Below are 16,396 nucleotides of genomic sequence, written 5' to 3'. Positions count from 1 at the left end.
GCCAGTATAGCGCATGCACAGCTAATACTATAAATCCCAGAATGCATTGGTGTCAGCCCGCTAATCGCCCCCACCTCCTCTGTTTACGTTGCAGGGTCTCACCGTGGACTCTGGTTTTGGGGCCTGGCCGGTGTCAGGGGATGCCAAGGCCGCTTCCCAGTGCCCGGAACCGGATGCCTCGGGCCTGACCTCGCCAGGACCGTTGCCCACTCCCCCTCCCTGCCGCAGGCTGACCCGCAACTCATGGTGACGGGGCTGCTGATCTGCCGAGATGCCACCCTGCAGCGAGAGCCGATGCCCCCGCACTGTCGTTGTCCAACCCGATTGCCTGCAAGCCCCGCCCTCCCGCACACAGGCCTGAGTAAGTATTATGAACTTTAATCTCAGGATAAAACGATCTTCCAATAGTTTCATGTCACAGTGATAAATATATTCCTGGTTAAAAATGGTCCTGCACCTGGATACAAGCTCATTAGGCATAAAATTTGAAAAGTGTGTAAATCAAAGGATATCTGTACCAATGGAAAAAGGGCATGGCAAATAACCCTGCTAGAGTTCATGCCCACAATCAGTCACCCATTTGATTGTTTCAGGAATCATGTTATTCTCCCACATTCTCAATAGCCCTCAGATTTTACTATTCGACAGCACACTAGCAACATTTGACAAATCCTCTATAGAGAAATATTATTTATTGAATATTTGATTTCTTATTTGTTAATGCTTCTGGAAAGAGTTTATCCAAAACTATTATTAAACATTTATTTTAATAAGAAAAAGTTTAACATTACATATGTTGAAGAAGAGAAAACATGCAGATGTTGTTGAAAATTTTCAATAAATATTTAGTTCGGCCCTCGACTTAGTCCAAGTTTTTAATTTTGGCCCTCCGTGAATTTGAGTTTGACACCCCGGCTCTATATGGTAGATCTGTAGAAATTTGCAAGAGTCTTTTATGACACAAATCTCCTCAAACTTCTCATGAACTATAGCCACTGGCGAGCCACCGCCGCCTTCGTGATTGCTTCAATATGGAGACCCCAGGATAGATCTTCAGAGATTCTGACACCTCAGAATTTGAAGTTCATAACCCTGAACCTTGACCCCTTAACGAGCAAAGGTTTGTGCTTTCCTGATTTATCCCTCCTGAATCACAGTTCCTTTTGCTAATTTTGCTGACTGTGAGTGCAAGGTTCTTGTTGTGACACCGCTCAACGAGCTGACCTATTGTACTCCTATACGATTCCTGATTGCCATCTGTGATTCTGCTGATGACCGTAATGTTATTAGCAAATTTGTAGAAGGCTTTTGAATTGTGCTTAGCCACACAGTCATGGGGTGTAGAGCACATAGAGCAGCGGGCTAAGCACGCATTCTTGAGGTGCACCTGTGTTGATTGTCAGTGAGGAGGAGACGTTGTTTCTGATCACATTGACGATGGTCTTCCGATGAGGAAGTCGAGGATCCAGTTGCAGAGGGAGGTGCAGAGGCCCATGTTTTGAAGCTTGCTGACCATTACTGCGGGCTACTACCGATTGTGTTGGAGGCTGACCCATTGCCGATGAAAAGTAGGCTGATGCACATGTTTCTGTTGTCTGGGTGATCCAGGGCTGAGTGGAGAGCCAGTGAGATTGCATCTGCTGTGGAGCGATTGTGGTGGTAGACAAATTGCAGTGTGTGTCCGGATTTTCTTAGATACAAGTTCATTCTGGCCATGACCAACCTCTCAAAGCATTTCATCACATTAGATGTGAGTGCTACAGGGCGATCGTCATTGAGGCAGCTCACTCTGCTCGACTTGGGCACTGGAATGACTTATGCCCTTTGGAGCAGGTGGGAACCTCCAACTGCAGCAGTGAGAGGATTAAAATGTTTGTGAACACTCCAGCTAGTTGGCTGGCCCTGATTTTCAGGACCCTGTCAGGGCCTGATGCCTTGTGAGAGTTTACCCTCTTGCAAGATGTTCTGATGTTGGCCTGTGAGACCAGTTTCTGCAGGGATTCTCATTGGTTCCATTGAATTCTCCTTTTTAAGGTGAACGTAAAAGATGTTCAGCTCATGGGGTAGTGAAGCATCGCAGCCATTTATGATATTCAGCTTCTCCTTGTAGGATGTAACTTGCATAACTGGCTCTGTTTCTAGCTTCCCTTTTTGCTGCTGAGATAGCTTTCCATAGTTTGTACCTGGACTTCCTGTAGAGATCTGGATCACCGGTCTTAAACACCCCTGACCTTGCCCTCAGCAGGTTGTGAACCTTTTGATTCATCCATGGCTTTTGGTTGGGGGGGTACATACATACATCCAAATAGGCCTTGATGAAGTCAGTGACAGCCGTGGCATATTCGTTCAAGTTAGGCGATGGGTCCTTGAATATGGCCAGGTCCTCTGATCCAAAGCCATCCTGCAAGCACTCCTCTGCTTCTATCGACCATATTTTCACTGTCGGCTGTAGACCCTCTTGCCAGGAACAGAAGTACAGCCAGATAATCAGGCTTGCTGAAGTGTGGGCCTGGGGTGGCTCGGTAGGAGCACTTGATGGTGGTGTAGCAGTGGTGAAGTGTGTTGCATCCCTTGGTTACACAGATAATATGTCGGTGATAGGTTGTAAGAAACTTCTTTAGGTTGGTCTGGGAGAAGCCCCCTACAGTGATGGGGAAAGCATCAGGGTGTGCTATCTCGTGGCTGATGATCACAGTACTCAAGCCCCTCCAGTCCCAGCTTGATGTTACCCTGGGGCAGAATTTCCAGGATTACACCTGCATCTTCTCTGATATCTTGAATCCATGTGACCCTCACTGAGTTACTTAGTGAATAAGAGCGGTCCCAAACTTATTCCTTTAATTCTTGGCGGTGTCCCCTTACCATCTATCTGTCATTTATTGGAAACACATACCTTTTAATTCACATTATTAAAGCATCTGTTCATTTGAGCAGCTCTAGAAGATTGGCATTAGATGCTCTCTGTCATCCTGACGACAGCCTCAATTTTACCAGTTAAACAGGAAGGTCTGGAGATTCTGTCCAATGCACAGAAGTGCTGGAGAAACACAGCAAGTCATGCAGCTTCCATAGGAAGGGTAAAGGGTAACCAACGTTTCAGGCCTGAGCCCTTCATGAAGGTATGAGCAAAAAGCGAGCAGGCATCTGAATAAACAGGTGGGAGGGGGAGGAGAAGAGGATAACAGGTGGTTATGGGAGGGGGAGGGTGGAAGAGAAAAAAGTTGATAGGGGTAGGGGATAGCTTCTGAATGGAGAGGGAAGGGCGTGGGGAACTGGAGGAATGGAGGCAGAGGGAGAGGGAAAATGAGAGATGGGAAGGGGAGGGAGTTAACGGAAACTGGAGGGCGATGTTAATGCGCTTTGGTTGGAGACTGCCCAGATGGATTATTGCTTATTGTTCCAACAATTTGTGGGCAGCCTCGGTTTGCCAGTGCACGAGGCTATGGACAGACTTGTTGGTGTGGCAATGGTCTGGGGAATTAAAATGTTTGGCCATTGGGAGGTTCCTGTGATTCTAGTGGCCATCCTCTCAGCCTAATGGTTCATTTCCATCATTCCTCTCCCTGCTTTGCTGACAGACAAATTGCAGGGTTGATGCAGCCACAGGTGCACATTTGAGTAGCCGTTACAACACTTTATTTAACCAAACATAAGAAAATGGAAAATCCAGATGGGGGCTCCAATCATAGTCTGGATGTCTAGCTGTCAGAACAGGCCTTAACTTTGGTGGTTAGGCAACATTTGTAGAAAGAGAAACACTAGGCCTTTTTAAATTGGACTAGCTGGGTAGCCCACCTGGGACCTGGGTATGATTACTGGGGAAAAGGTGCTTCCAGCACTTTTCAAATCGCAGGGGGGATCAACCTGTTAAATCTCCAACGTGTGCCCTGCGATGACGGATCACCCACTCACCAGAAGTACCGCCGGATGTTAAGAATCAAAGTTGAGACTGTAAGGTAAAACATCATGAGATGGGAATGTGTAAGGAGTTACCCTGTACAGGGCTGTAACAAGATGTGAATGCATCCTTGTACTTACAAGATAAGAGAGACATTGATGGATTGAGAGGCAGGAAGCTAGCAGGGAAAGGATAGCAACAGTTTTAGTCATTGGACAAGTAATGATATGATGATGTTCTAAGCATGTATCCAAGGGTATAAAAAATCACCATTTTGCTGATAACGGCAGAATGCATTCTCCGACTAACATGGTTAGTTGCAAGTGTTACAATCCGGTAATAAAGAACAAAGAACCCTGATTTCGACTCAGCCTGGTGTTTGTCTCACTCATTCATGAACAAAGCAGACCTAACAAGACACAGATGAAATAAACAAAACACGCAGCACCAAACAATTCCTTAGAAACACCCCCATTGACTAATCTGCACTGCAGATGTCCCCCTCTACATTCAAACTTTGTGCCAACATGCTGCCACAGAGACACACGCCCGCAAGCACTGATGACACCAGAATGAGCGAGTTAGCCATTTTCCTTTTCAAATTGGCCGAGGATGAGACCTAGCTAAGTTTAACTGGGTTCCCTGACTACCTCCGAGGCAGGTCAGGGACCCAGTTGATTTCCAACGAGGTTGACCCGGTTGGACCTTTACAAACTGTGGTGTAACTAGGGCGCTAACTGTGAAAATTGCCCAGTTAACCCCATTTTACATGGCAGTTTGAAAGGACCTACCGTCACACACTTCAAGTTGAAATGTGTCAGAAGTAAATTTTCACTTCAGTTTCTCTGAGTGCAGGTGCAGCCCGACCTGCAGAGAGTTTCCAGTCTTGTTTCAGATTACCAGCATCAGGAGCATTTTAAGTCTTGATCTCAATTTCAGCACAGTTTTTGTTTTACAGGAATTACAAGAAACTACATAGAAAAAAAATATAAATCAAAAATGTGATGGGAGAAAGATTTAAATACACAAATTCAGGAGGAGATTTGTTCAAAATTATGTCAAGAAAGTGTCATGAATACAGTAAATGTTAGCTATCAATAATATAATTTTCTTCATCAATTGTATATACTCCATATAAGTTAAATGGACTTAATTCAAATTATTCAGATAAGTGTTTTCGATGTGTGAAAGAAATAGTGACTTTTTTGCATTTGATGTGGTCTTGGTAAAAAGTGGAAAGGTTTTGGAATGAACTGAGTTTATTATTAGGACAAATTATGAAGATACCAAAGGATCCAAGAATATTTTTACTTGGAAATATTTATGAAAAGGATACAAAAATGAAATTGGACAAATGCCAAGAATATTTTTTAAGTGTCGCAAGAGCAACTGCAAAGAAATGTTTAGTGATATCATGGAAAGAAGATCGAGAAGTGTTACTAAGTAGATGGTATAGTAAGACATAAAATTATATTCCTCTGGGAAATATTACATATAATTTAAGGAATCAAGTTGAAAATTTTTATAGTATCGGAAACCATCTATGGATTTTAAGAATAATTTTCCGTCTACCTCTTCTATCTTATCCACTCCTCTCAATCAGAAATTTTAATAATAATTAATGATTGTATATGTCAGTATTGTTGTATATTAAATGGTATGTGTTTCTTTTTTTCTTATTTTTGAGTGGGAGGGGAGTTGGGGAGGAAGAATATAAAAGTTTTTTGTATCATTGGATATGGATATCTGATTAATGTTTTATTCATTGTTTTTTTTCTCTGTAATGATACAAACAATTAAATAAAAATTTCAAGGAACAAAAGACTTCCTCTTGCCTGTGGAGGCACCAGAACCTGGATCAGAGGAGGTACTTTCCGCATAGACTTTTCTGAATGTGCTCCCCATTTCCCTGTGACAGTACAATGCATTCTCTTTCACTGTGTCAAAGTCTTCGATGTCTCAACTTTGCAATGCAGCCATGGTATGTTTGAGAACAGCTCCTCAGTGTCCAAAGGTGGCAGGAGGTCCTTCCCCACTTTCTCTGCCATTCACACAATCAAACAGCAGACAAAATGTTTTCCTAAACATCTCTGCTGCTCTCTTAGCTGTCAAAATAGTTCAGCACAAACCTCACCTTCAGAATCGGAATCAGAATCAGGATTTATTGTCATGAACAAGTCATGCTATTCACTGTTATGCAGTAGCGTCACAGAGCAAACATACGTAGTATAACCATCTTACAGCATTATTATAAAAACAAAATAAACAATAACAATAATAGGGCATGAAAAGGAATCTGACGGCAGCGGGGAAGAAGATGTCCTTGTGCCACTGAGTTCTTGCCTTTAGGCTCCTGTACCTTTTCTCCAATGGTAGCAGAGTGAAGAGGGCGTGGCCTGGGTGATGGGGATCTTTGAGGATAGGGGCTGCTTTTTTAAGACACCGCCTCATGTAGATGTCCTCAATGGAGTGAAGTCTGGTGCCTGTGATGTCGCAGGCCGAGTTAACAACCCTCTGGAGTTTATTCTTGTCTTGACCTTTGGCCACAAAGTAGAATTATGCAGAGGTCACATCATTTTTCTTTAATCATACCTATTATGTATGAAATGCAGGTTCTACACAAAGAGACAGGTGTAGACTCTAAGGTTTGGAGGCAATGAGCTCAAATTTGCTGGAGAGAGGGCTTTGTGAGGAAGGACTACAGTCTGGAGTCCCTCTGCCACTGGAAATTGAGGGGCTGAGACTGGTGGAGAATCCCCTTCAAACAACAGAGGGAGAGTACAAGGGGCCACAGGAGCAACGACAGTGCTAATTACAAACCAGAGAACGAATGTAACATTGTACAGTGATGGGAATGTATAGCATGACCCTAAGGGCGTGAAAAATCTTTAAACGATTTTCTTCTGTAAATAATTTATTGTAAACCATGTTTATTTTGGGTGGAAAGAAAAGGCTCTTCAGTTTTCTGCAAACTCAGTTATTACTGCTGATTATTTTTGCTTCCATGCACCTGGCGGACGAGTCCCAGTATCCCAGCCTGTCCTTTCACTTGACTTTTAGGGTTTACTAATTGGATTGTAACATGAGTTTAACCTGCCAACTTGGCAGGTTTTCGACCTGTGTACAAGCCGATTAGTGGGTAGAATTTTTTAAAAACTGCACGGGTTGGCAAACCACCTTGGAAGTCGATTGTCGACCCCATGTACACTCAACATGTAGCTGGTGCTGATCATTTGTTATCGTTAGATGGCTGCCCGGGTGGAAGATGACATCAGTGCGTGCGTGCACATGCATGGCATCATTGTCACATTGGTGGGAGGTTCGAGTGTGGAGAGTGAGCAGCTCAGGTTAGGTTGCCGTGATGATCAGCATGTGCCCATAAATATCGATCAGTTTTAGCGACTTCTGGCGAGGAGACCGGCGACTTCCGGTGGGTGCGTGACCCACCTTACCAAAGGGACGTGGTCGCCCTTAAATTGGCTGATTGCCATTCAACCAGCCAATTTAGAACCCAGTGTGTAAGGGGCTGCAGGGGCCCACTACACGAGGAGGAAACACAGGCCCCGAGCAGCCCCAGTTTGTAAACCCATTTTGATACTGAGACAAGTTCAGTCACTCATCTCAGAAATTCTCACTTGTTTCCTCCTATTTTCCAAGTAAGTGAACCAACGTGCTGAGGAGTCTTTTAAGCATTAGTTGCCATAAGTTCATTGAAGAGTAACAAACTGACAAAATAACATTGTTGAAGGAAACCCCATTATTACCACTTTATCACACAAAAAGAAAGCAATTTGTCGGACTTGTAAATTGCCACACAATTTTGGACAATTTGTGTCTCTCTCCGGTTAACTAACGTTTCATCCTTACCATGAGTTTAAAGAAATTCCTTTAATTGCATTGCAAATACAAATGTAGCTCATTGCAGAAAGTAAGAACTACCAGGATTTCACCATGCTAAGCATCTTTCAATCATGAGATTTACTTTCTTGGCGTGGGTTGGGGCCAGAAGCTGAGAGCCATGGATAGGGTGGACAGCCAGCACCTTTTTTCTGGGGCGGCAGTAGCAAATGCCAGAGTACATCTGTGTAAAGTGAGGGGAGGAAAGTTTAGGGGGAGATGTCAAAGTTCATTTGCACAGAGAGCAATGATGCCTGGAATCCACTGGATAGAAACATTTAAAAGACTCTTAGACAGGTACATGGATGCAAGAAAAATAGAAGGTTTGAGGTAGAGAAGGTTTAGACTATTGAGCAGGTTTATAGAGGTCAGCACCACCTTGTGAGCCTGTACTGTGCTGTAATATTCTATGTTCTAAACTGCACAAATTGCTCCATGAAATCTCAATGCTGCGGGCAGTAAGTTCAAGTTTATAATTTTTTCTTATCCTACAATTTTTCAATCACTTTTGATATTATTGTTCCTTCTCACGTCATATCTAAATTGGCTCGAAGCACAGTCACACACTTAGAAAGAAACAGCACTGAAATCAGACTGGGTCTGTATTGACTATGAACGATTCTTCTTCATTTCTTTTTAATTCAGAGACACAGCACAATAACAGGACCTTTCAGGCCACGAGCTCGTGCCGCCGGAATGCACACATGTACGACTTTGGAATATGGGAGGTAACCGGAGCACCCAGAAGAGACCCGCATGTACATGGGAGAAGGTAGAAACTCCTTGCAGACAGTGGCGGATTACACTGGTGCCGTATGCTAATCGTGCACTCTCCGTGCTCATGTTATTTTTTATCTTCTCCTCATTCTTATCAACTTACCCCCAGATCCTACCTCACCTACCCTTCGGACAATTCAGAGCAGCCAATTGACCAACACGCAGACAGAGGGAGCGGGTCGAAAACTCCACACAGACGGGTCTGGAGGAGGTCAGAATCCAACCTGGGTCACTGGTACCTCTACGCTGCATCTTGATGTGCTATTCCGCTGTGACTTTCCCCACCCTTCTAATTCTCCCTACCTTTTCCTTCTTGCAATCATCTGTTTATTCTCTACCCCTTGATCTAATTGGTTAATGAACAGGTAGTCCCGTTGTTCACCAAGGTCCCAGATGCCCTATTGCCCTTCCAGTTCTAACAGTTTGCAAAATAAGGATCTCCTGAAGTCAAGAGTTCGACAAAAGACATTTTGGGGGAAACAATGAGATATGACCAGAATCTGGCCAAAAAAGTGCAAAATATGTATCTTTACAATGAATAAACTTAGCTACCTCTGTGAAAACATAGAAAATGACAATAAATATATTATTTAATTGACAACTTACTCATTGCATTGAGAGTATCCAGTACACACAAGGCCGGTTTGTAAGTAATGTTAAAAAAAGATGCCACTAACCAAGCAGATTAAAGAAAACACTTCAGAATTAAAAAAAAAGATCTCATAATACCATGAAATCTCACAAGATACGTATCTGAATTAGCCCCAGCGGATTACACATTGTAACCATTGCAACAAATTAAGCTGGTTTTTAATTCTGTAATTTTGATGGGAATCCTTTCAGATAGCTATTTTCACATTGTTTAGTTAACATTACATTGGCTTGTAAATATGGATTAAAAAAAAGTAACGATTGGCAGGGTCAGGCTGGTGGGAGAAACGCTCTTCACGTTGAATCAAGGAAGTGTTGGGAAAGGGTCTGACAATGGAAAAGGAACTTTCCATCAATATATCAGCCATTCACACTATTGAGCGAAAGGACCCCCATTCCTTATTCCCTTGACCTCTCCAGCTAAGTTGCTCCTTGTGTTTCAGTAATGAGCCCTACACTCAGCTCCTTATCAAAGTGGCACATTTAGTTAATTAATTAGGAATACAGGAATGCAATTCAGTACCCAGAGCACAAGACCTTTGCCAATAGCATCATTGGGAAAGCTCTGGCTCAGTGCAGTACCAATCCACAAGATATGATCTCATGTGTACCAGACGGGGATCCGCATTTATCCAGAGGCACAACGAAAGTAAACGGGGCAGGGCTCCTGGTACAGTTTATTTATACACACACACACACACACACACACACACACACACACACACACACACACACACACATGTGCACACGCACATGCACACACATGCACACGCACATGCACACACGCACACACGCACATGCACATGCGCACACACAAACACACACACACATACACACACACAAACACACACACACACACACATACACACACACACACACACACACACACACACACACACACACACACACACACACACACACACACACACACACACACACACACACTTACACTTCCCCACATCCTGGGTTTCATACCTGTTCTCTTCTGTTTTTCAACATTTGGTGATACAGTATAGTAACAGACCCTTCCAGCCCAATAGCCCACACCACCCACATAGACTCATGTGACCAATTAACCCCGTACATCTTTGGAACATGGGAGGAAACTTGAGCACCCGGGGCATGGGGAAATTGTACAAGCTCTTCACAGACAGCAGCAGATTTGAGCTGGGGCCAATGGTGCGTTATCAGCTGTGCTAACAATGCCACTCTTTTAGCTCAGTTGAATTGGTAGGTCAAATGCTGCAATTGACTTTAGCACCCTGGCGCGGAGGGAGAGAGTGAAGTGAGAGATTTTCACTGGTGTTCCCTCTCACAAAAACAAGTGTATTAAGCTGAGTAACCCTCTTGATGTGACATAATTGCATGGTTCCAGGTAATGATGCAGCAGACTTGACCATTAATCCTACTGGATCCAATCATTTCTGATCATTCTTATTGATCTCTTGCATGTGCTTCTGCCGAATACAATTTTGAAGAAGAAACCTCACTGACTGAGAAGTAAAAAACGAATGTCTGCGGACAACATGGTTGAAGTAAAAACACAGTGCTGAAGGTCAAACAGTGTCCTTTATTGAGCAAAGATAAAGATTCAAAACTGACGTTTCGATCTTGAGTCCTTCTTCAAGGTATGGAAAATGTCAGCAGGCACCCCAATATAATGGTATGGGGGGGGCGGAGGCAAGGGGGCAGAGCATGGTTCCAAAGGCCGGAGGTAATAGGTGGAGAAGGGAGGGTGGGATGTCGAGGTGAATAGAGAGCTGAGGGAAAGAAGACAGGGGAAGGGAAAGGAGAGCAGGTTAGCAGACACCAGAGAGATCGATGTTAATGCCATCCATTCACTGACTGAGACATTGGCACCACAGAAGGATAGCAAAAATTAAAAATATACATACACATAAGATTATTATAGTTAAAAAAGGCTGATATTAAGATTGATTTATGACTGCCATTATGCCATGGTCCACAGAGCCTTTTAGAAGCTGATCTTCACGCCCATAGTCCTCAAATAATGATCTTCCTTATCCCATCAAACACCTGTTTCAGTTTTAACTATGCAATTACTAAAATAGGCTATTTTTCTCTTGTCACCCACCAGCAGAGTAAAGTGTCGGATGAAACGATGAAACATTGTGGGCTCTCGCCTCACATCGGACGTCAATGTGTGACTGAGGCTGACGCTCCATTGCAGTAAAATGAAACCCTGCATTGGTGAATATTTAAAGAAATGCTCCTCGACTCCTTGTATGAGATGAAAGCTCCTGATGCAGATATGTGCAATGGATGGATTCCCCAATGTCCTGGTCAACATCAAATCAGCATCAATAAAAATCAGTTGAACAAGAAAATCCCAGATCAGATCCCTGTAGAACTTCACTCGTCACTGACATCCAGGCAGAATATGTTCCATCCAGTACTACCCTCTGCTTACATCAGACAAGCCCATTCTGAATCCACACAGCCAAAACACCTTGGATCCTGAATGAGTCCACCTTTGGGGACTTTGTCAAAATTTATTTGCGCTGCATCTACTACCCGACTTTCAGCAATTTCTTTTGTCACTTCATCAAAAAATTCAATTGAACTCTTGAGGGATGACCTGCCTCTTTTTAATTTTGTATACCTCTACCAAATCTTCCCTCATTCTCTGACACTCGAGGGGAAACAAATGTCTGAATCTGTTTAACCTTTCCCTATAACTCAGCTCCTCAAGACCCAGTAACACCCTTATAAATCTTCTCTGCCCTCTTTCAATCTCATTGCTATCCTTCCTGATGTTGGTGACCAAAAGTGCACACAACTGCGGGGAGAAAGATTTACTGGAATAGTTCCAAGGATTAAGGGTTCAGCAAAAGGATTAAATTGGAATAGCTGAGGTTGTTCTTCTTCGAGAATGAAAAGAGGACACTTAATTAGTACAATGATTGGTTTAGATCAAGTAGAAAGTAAAAAGTAGTTCCCAACAGGGAGCTGCCCAAAGACTAAAGGCAGAGATTTAACACTGGGTAAAAGATGCGCAGAGGAAATTTGTGACAAAATACATTTTTTAAAATCAGACTAAAATAGAAGTTAGTGTGGGAGAAGCAGATTGAATTATGAACTTCATAAAGGAATGGGAAGGCAATAATTTGGAGAGCCATGGCAACAGGACTGAAGGGATCGCTCTAGAAGAAGCTAGCCCAAACCAAATGGATTGCACCATAACAATTCAATGAAGTTCTAATTCTACAAGAGGCCGACTGCTTGGATGCAGGGGTCACGATGAGTTGTTGGCAATTAAGATCGAGATAGAAAGAGATTTTTTTTCCTTGGCTCCAGATGCTTGGTGGGAACAAAGAACAGTTACCCCACAGGAACAGCCTTGGTTCACAGTTGTGCTGAACTTGATGCCTGAATTAAACTAAAGCTCTGCCTATCTATTTCATATCTGGAGGCTTCTTAAACACGACTCTCCGATCTGCTTCCACCATTAACCTTGGCACCCTGTTCTAGACATATCTCCTTTAAACTTTCCCTTCTCTCACCTTCAATGCATGTCCTTTAATTTGTGACATTTTATGCAAGGAAAAAAATCCTGACTGTCTGTCCTCCCACTTTTATAAAGTTCGATTGGCCTCCAACGTTCAAAAGGAAACCATTCAGGTTTGGCCGAACTCTCCCCATAGATCCTGGTAAATCATTTTCCTGTGCCCTTTCCAAAGTCTCCAGATCCTTGTAAAGAGATGACCAAAATTGTACACAAGCGCAATCTGATCCAACCTTTGGTTGCTGAGGGTATTCCAGGCCGTTAATGATGACTTTTCAGATAATGTCTGTCACAAGGGATAAGGCACGAGAAGTTGATGATCAAACATCAATGACAGACTAGATTCAAAGGTCTGGATAGCCCACTCCAGCTCTTATTTCTTCATGAAAAAGCAAGTGCAGTTAACTTTTTGGCTAGAGTCTAAACTGGGGCCCCCAAACCTTCAACTTTAGACCACCGACCCCTTCATGGAATCCTTGATCCCTCATCAACCCCCAGGCATGGAATCCCCCCAGCAACATTCTTTGAATGTCAGGGGTGCAGAACACACAAGCCTCTTTCTTCTCCGCTCCGTCCATCCTCCCTCGTCCTCCCGTTCGCTCTCTACTTATTAAGAAGCTGAAGCTGAATACAAGATGGCAGTCACCAAGGTAAATGCTCAGGAGAGCTTGGCCACCCTTGCCGTAGGCATGACTTTCTGTAGAACACCCCTGCTTTTGACCATAAAAATTCAATTGACCCCGCCCCCACTCCCGTGTATATCGACCCCTAGGCATTTATCAACCCCTTGCATATTCTCATTGATCCTCAAGGTTGATATTGACCACTTTGGAGAACCTTGGTCTGAACCAATACAAAGCTGGTGGTTTGGTCACTTGTATCTAAGGTTACAAGCTTGGTGGAGAAACCAAACTTTATGATTTCAACATAAACAATAGCTAATTGGTTCCATGATACACGCAAATGACAACTGCTTTCTGGCTCGAATTGTCAGTTATTTTAAATGCAAGGAACTATTTCAACTCTCACAGTGGGTAAGTGAATTAAATTGAAGTGTTCAAATTTAAGATGGATTGGAACCATCAGTAGTTCCAGAGGATTCTTACAAAGTTGAGAAAAGAACTAATGTATATATTGAAGACCAATTTAAGATACGGTTGTAAAGAATGCAGAAATATCACACAGAAATGTCAATCACCCAGGGAAGCTTCTGCTGCTTTGTGCATGATGAAGATTTGATTAATCCTGCCGATAAAGAATTAGCATTCGACAATAAGACCAAAACCAAGGCTGCATAAACACAAAGGTGCCTGATATATCTCAAAAACAAAACCCCGAGACATCACCTTAAATATATAAGGACCAAAACTTAAATGAGATTAACTGTTTGACAAGTTTAACTTTTAATGTAATTAACTGTTTGACATAATTAATTTACATTCCGAACTCCAGAAAGACAGATGCTAATGAGAAAGAGAAACAATCTACCTCAAAACAACGTGTGTAAGAAAGTTGTGAAAAATGCATCACCATAAAGGACCATATATTCTTTGGCTTGGCTTCGTGGACAAAGATTTATGGAGGGGGTAAATGTCCACGTCAGCTGCAGGCTCGTTTGTGGCTGACAAGTCCGATGCGGGACAGGCAGACACGGTTGCAGCGGTTGCAGGGGAAAATTGGTTGGTTGGGGTTGGGTGTTGGGTTTTTCCTCCTTTGCCTTTTGTCAGTGAGGTGGGCTCTGCGGTCTTCTTCAAAGGAGGTTGCTGCCCGCCAAACTGTGAGGCGCCAAAATGCACGGTTTGAGGCGATATCAGCCCACTGGCGGTGGTCAATGTAGCAGGCACCAAGAGATTTCTTTAGGCAGTCCTTGTACCTCTTCTTTGGTGCACCTCTGTCACGGTGGCCAGTGGAGAGCTCGCCATATAACACGATCTTGGGAAGGCGATGGTCCTCCATTCTGGAGACGTGACCCACCCAGCGCAGCTGGATCTTCAGCAGCGTGGACTCGATGCTGTCGACCTCTGCCATCTCGAGTACTTCGACGTTAGGGATGAAAGCACTCCAATGAATGTTGAGGATGAAGCGGAGACAACGCTGGTGGAAGCGTTCTAGGAGCCGTAGGAGATGCCGGTAGAGGACCCATGATTCAGAGCCGAACAGAAGTGTGGGGTATGACAACGGCTCTGTATACGCTTATCTTTGTGAGGTTTTTCAGTTGATTGTTTTTCCAGACTCTTTTGCGCTATTTGCCTTGGCGAGTCTGTTGTCTATCTCATTGTCGATCCTTGCATCTGATGAAATGGTGCAGCCGAGATAGGTAAACTGGTTGACCGTTTTGAGTTTTGTGTGCCCGATGGAGATGTGAGGGGGCTGGTAGTCATGGTGGGGAGCTGGCTGATGGAGGACCTCAGTTTTCTTCAGGCTGACTTCCAGGCCAAACATTTTGGCAGTTTCCGCAAAACAGGACGTCAAGCGCTGAAGAGCTGGCTCTGAATGGGCAACTAAAGCGGCATCGTCTGCAAAGAGTAGTTCACGGACAAGTCGCTCTTGTGTCTTGGTGTGAGCTTGCAGGCGCCTCAGATTGAAGAGACTGCCATCCGTGCGGTACCGGATGTAAACAGCGTCTTCATTGTTGAGGTCTTTCATGGCTTGTTTCAGCATCATGCTGAAGAAGATTGAAAAGAGGGTTGGTGCGAGAACACAGCCTTGCTTCACGCCATTGTTAATGGAGAAGGGTTCAGAGAGCTCATTGCTGTATCTGACCCGACCTTGTTGGTTTTCGTGCAGTTGGATAATATAAGGTGTGCAAAAATGCACTATCATCTGAGTAAGGCTCAGTGAAGGGAATAAGTGAGACTGTCTACTGTTCTTTGTACCCTTTGCTCTTACTAGTGTAATATAATAAAGCTGGTTGCATGCTCTGTGATTCTGCTGTTTGTTCCATCACATTGTGGGATCTTGCTTGGACGATTGCCGTCTATGAAGTAAGAGGCCACAAGGAAACCGGGACTTTGGACGGAGTTGACAGCCCGTCTCCCAACTCCCAAGTGCACCGTGGTCCATCATCCAAGGTTGATCTGGTTCCCTGTCGAGATCCGATGAAGAATACAAGAAGAATAGAATTTTTGTCTTTGGCTTGCATAGATTTGTCAATTGCTTGATTACTGCCATTTGATGGCAGTTTTGCCCAAGAGATTAGGAAGAGACATGACCCATAGGGGGATTGTGAAACACAGGGACTATAGCAGAACAATTAGAAACAATCAATTTGGGAAAAAGCTGCAGCAGAAAAGTTAAAAGAAAAATTAATGAATGGAAAGAGGAGGCTCATAAGAAATGGGAAGAGACAAACAATAAAAGCTGGAGGAATAATGCAAGCTGCAGGGGGATAGCAGTATGTTCTCAGGATGGAAACCAGAAAGGCCGGCACGTATTGCAGCCAGAGTGTGACTGGCATGATAAACAGCAATAGAGAAAAGAAAAGGAACAGAGACAAAGGGGGAGATAACAACGGTGCCAGATGGTGGGCAAATTAGCATGTCAGAAGGGAAGGACACCTTGTCAGCCATACCACCCTATTTATGCTTGAAGACAATGAAGAGGAATCATTAGATTCCCAGTGGACGTGTGCTCCCCACTGTGTGCCT

General features: G+C 43.7%; 1 protein-coding gene across 3 annotated transcripts in view; it reads right to left on the bottom strand.

Annotated features, from left to right (window-relative positions):
• Window positions 1-16,396, bottom strand: part of LOC138742229 (glypican-5-like) — a 641,419-nt gene that overhangs the window by 128,844 nt on the left and 496,179 nt on the right. The window lies entirely within an intron of this gene.

This window comes from Narcine bancroftii, chromosome 9 (assembly GCF_036971445.1).
Source record: "Narcine bancroftii isolate sNarBan1 chromosome 9, sNarBan1.hap1, whole genome shotgun sequence".
Taxonomy (NCBI): domain Eukaryota; kingdom Metazoa; phylum Chordata; class Chondrichthyes; order Torpediniformes; family Narcinidae; genus Narcine; species Narcine bancroftii.
The sequence above is the reverse complement of the archived record's forward strand: the minus strand, read 5'-3'. Positions and strand labels throughout refer to the sequence as shown.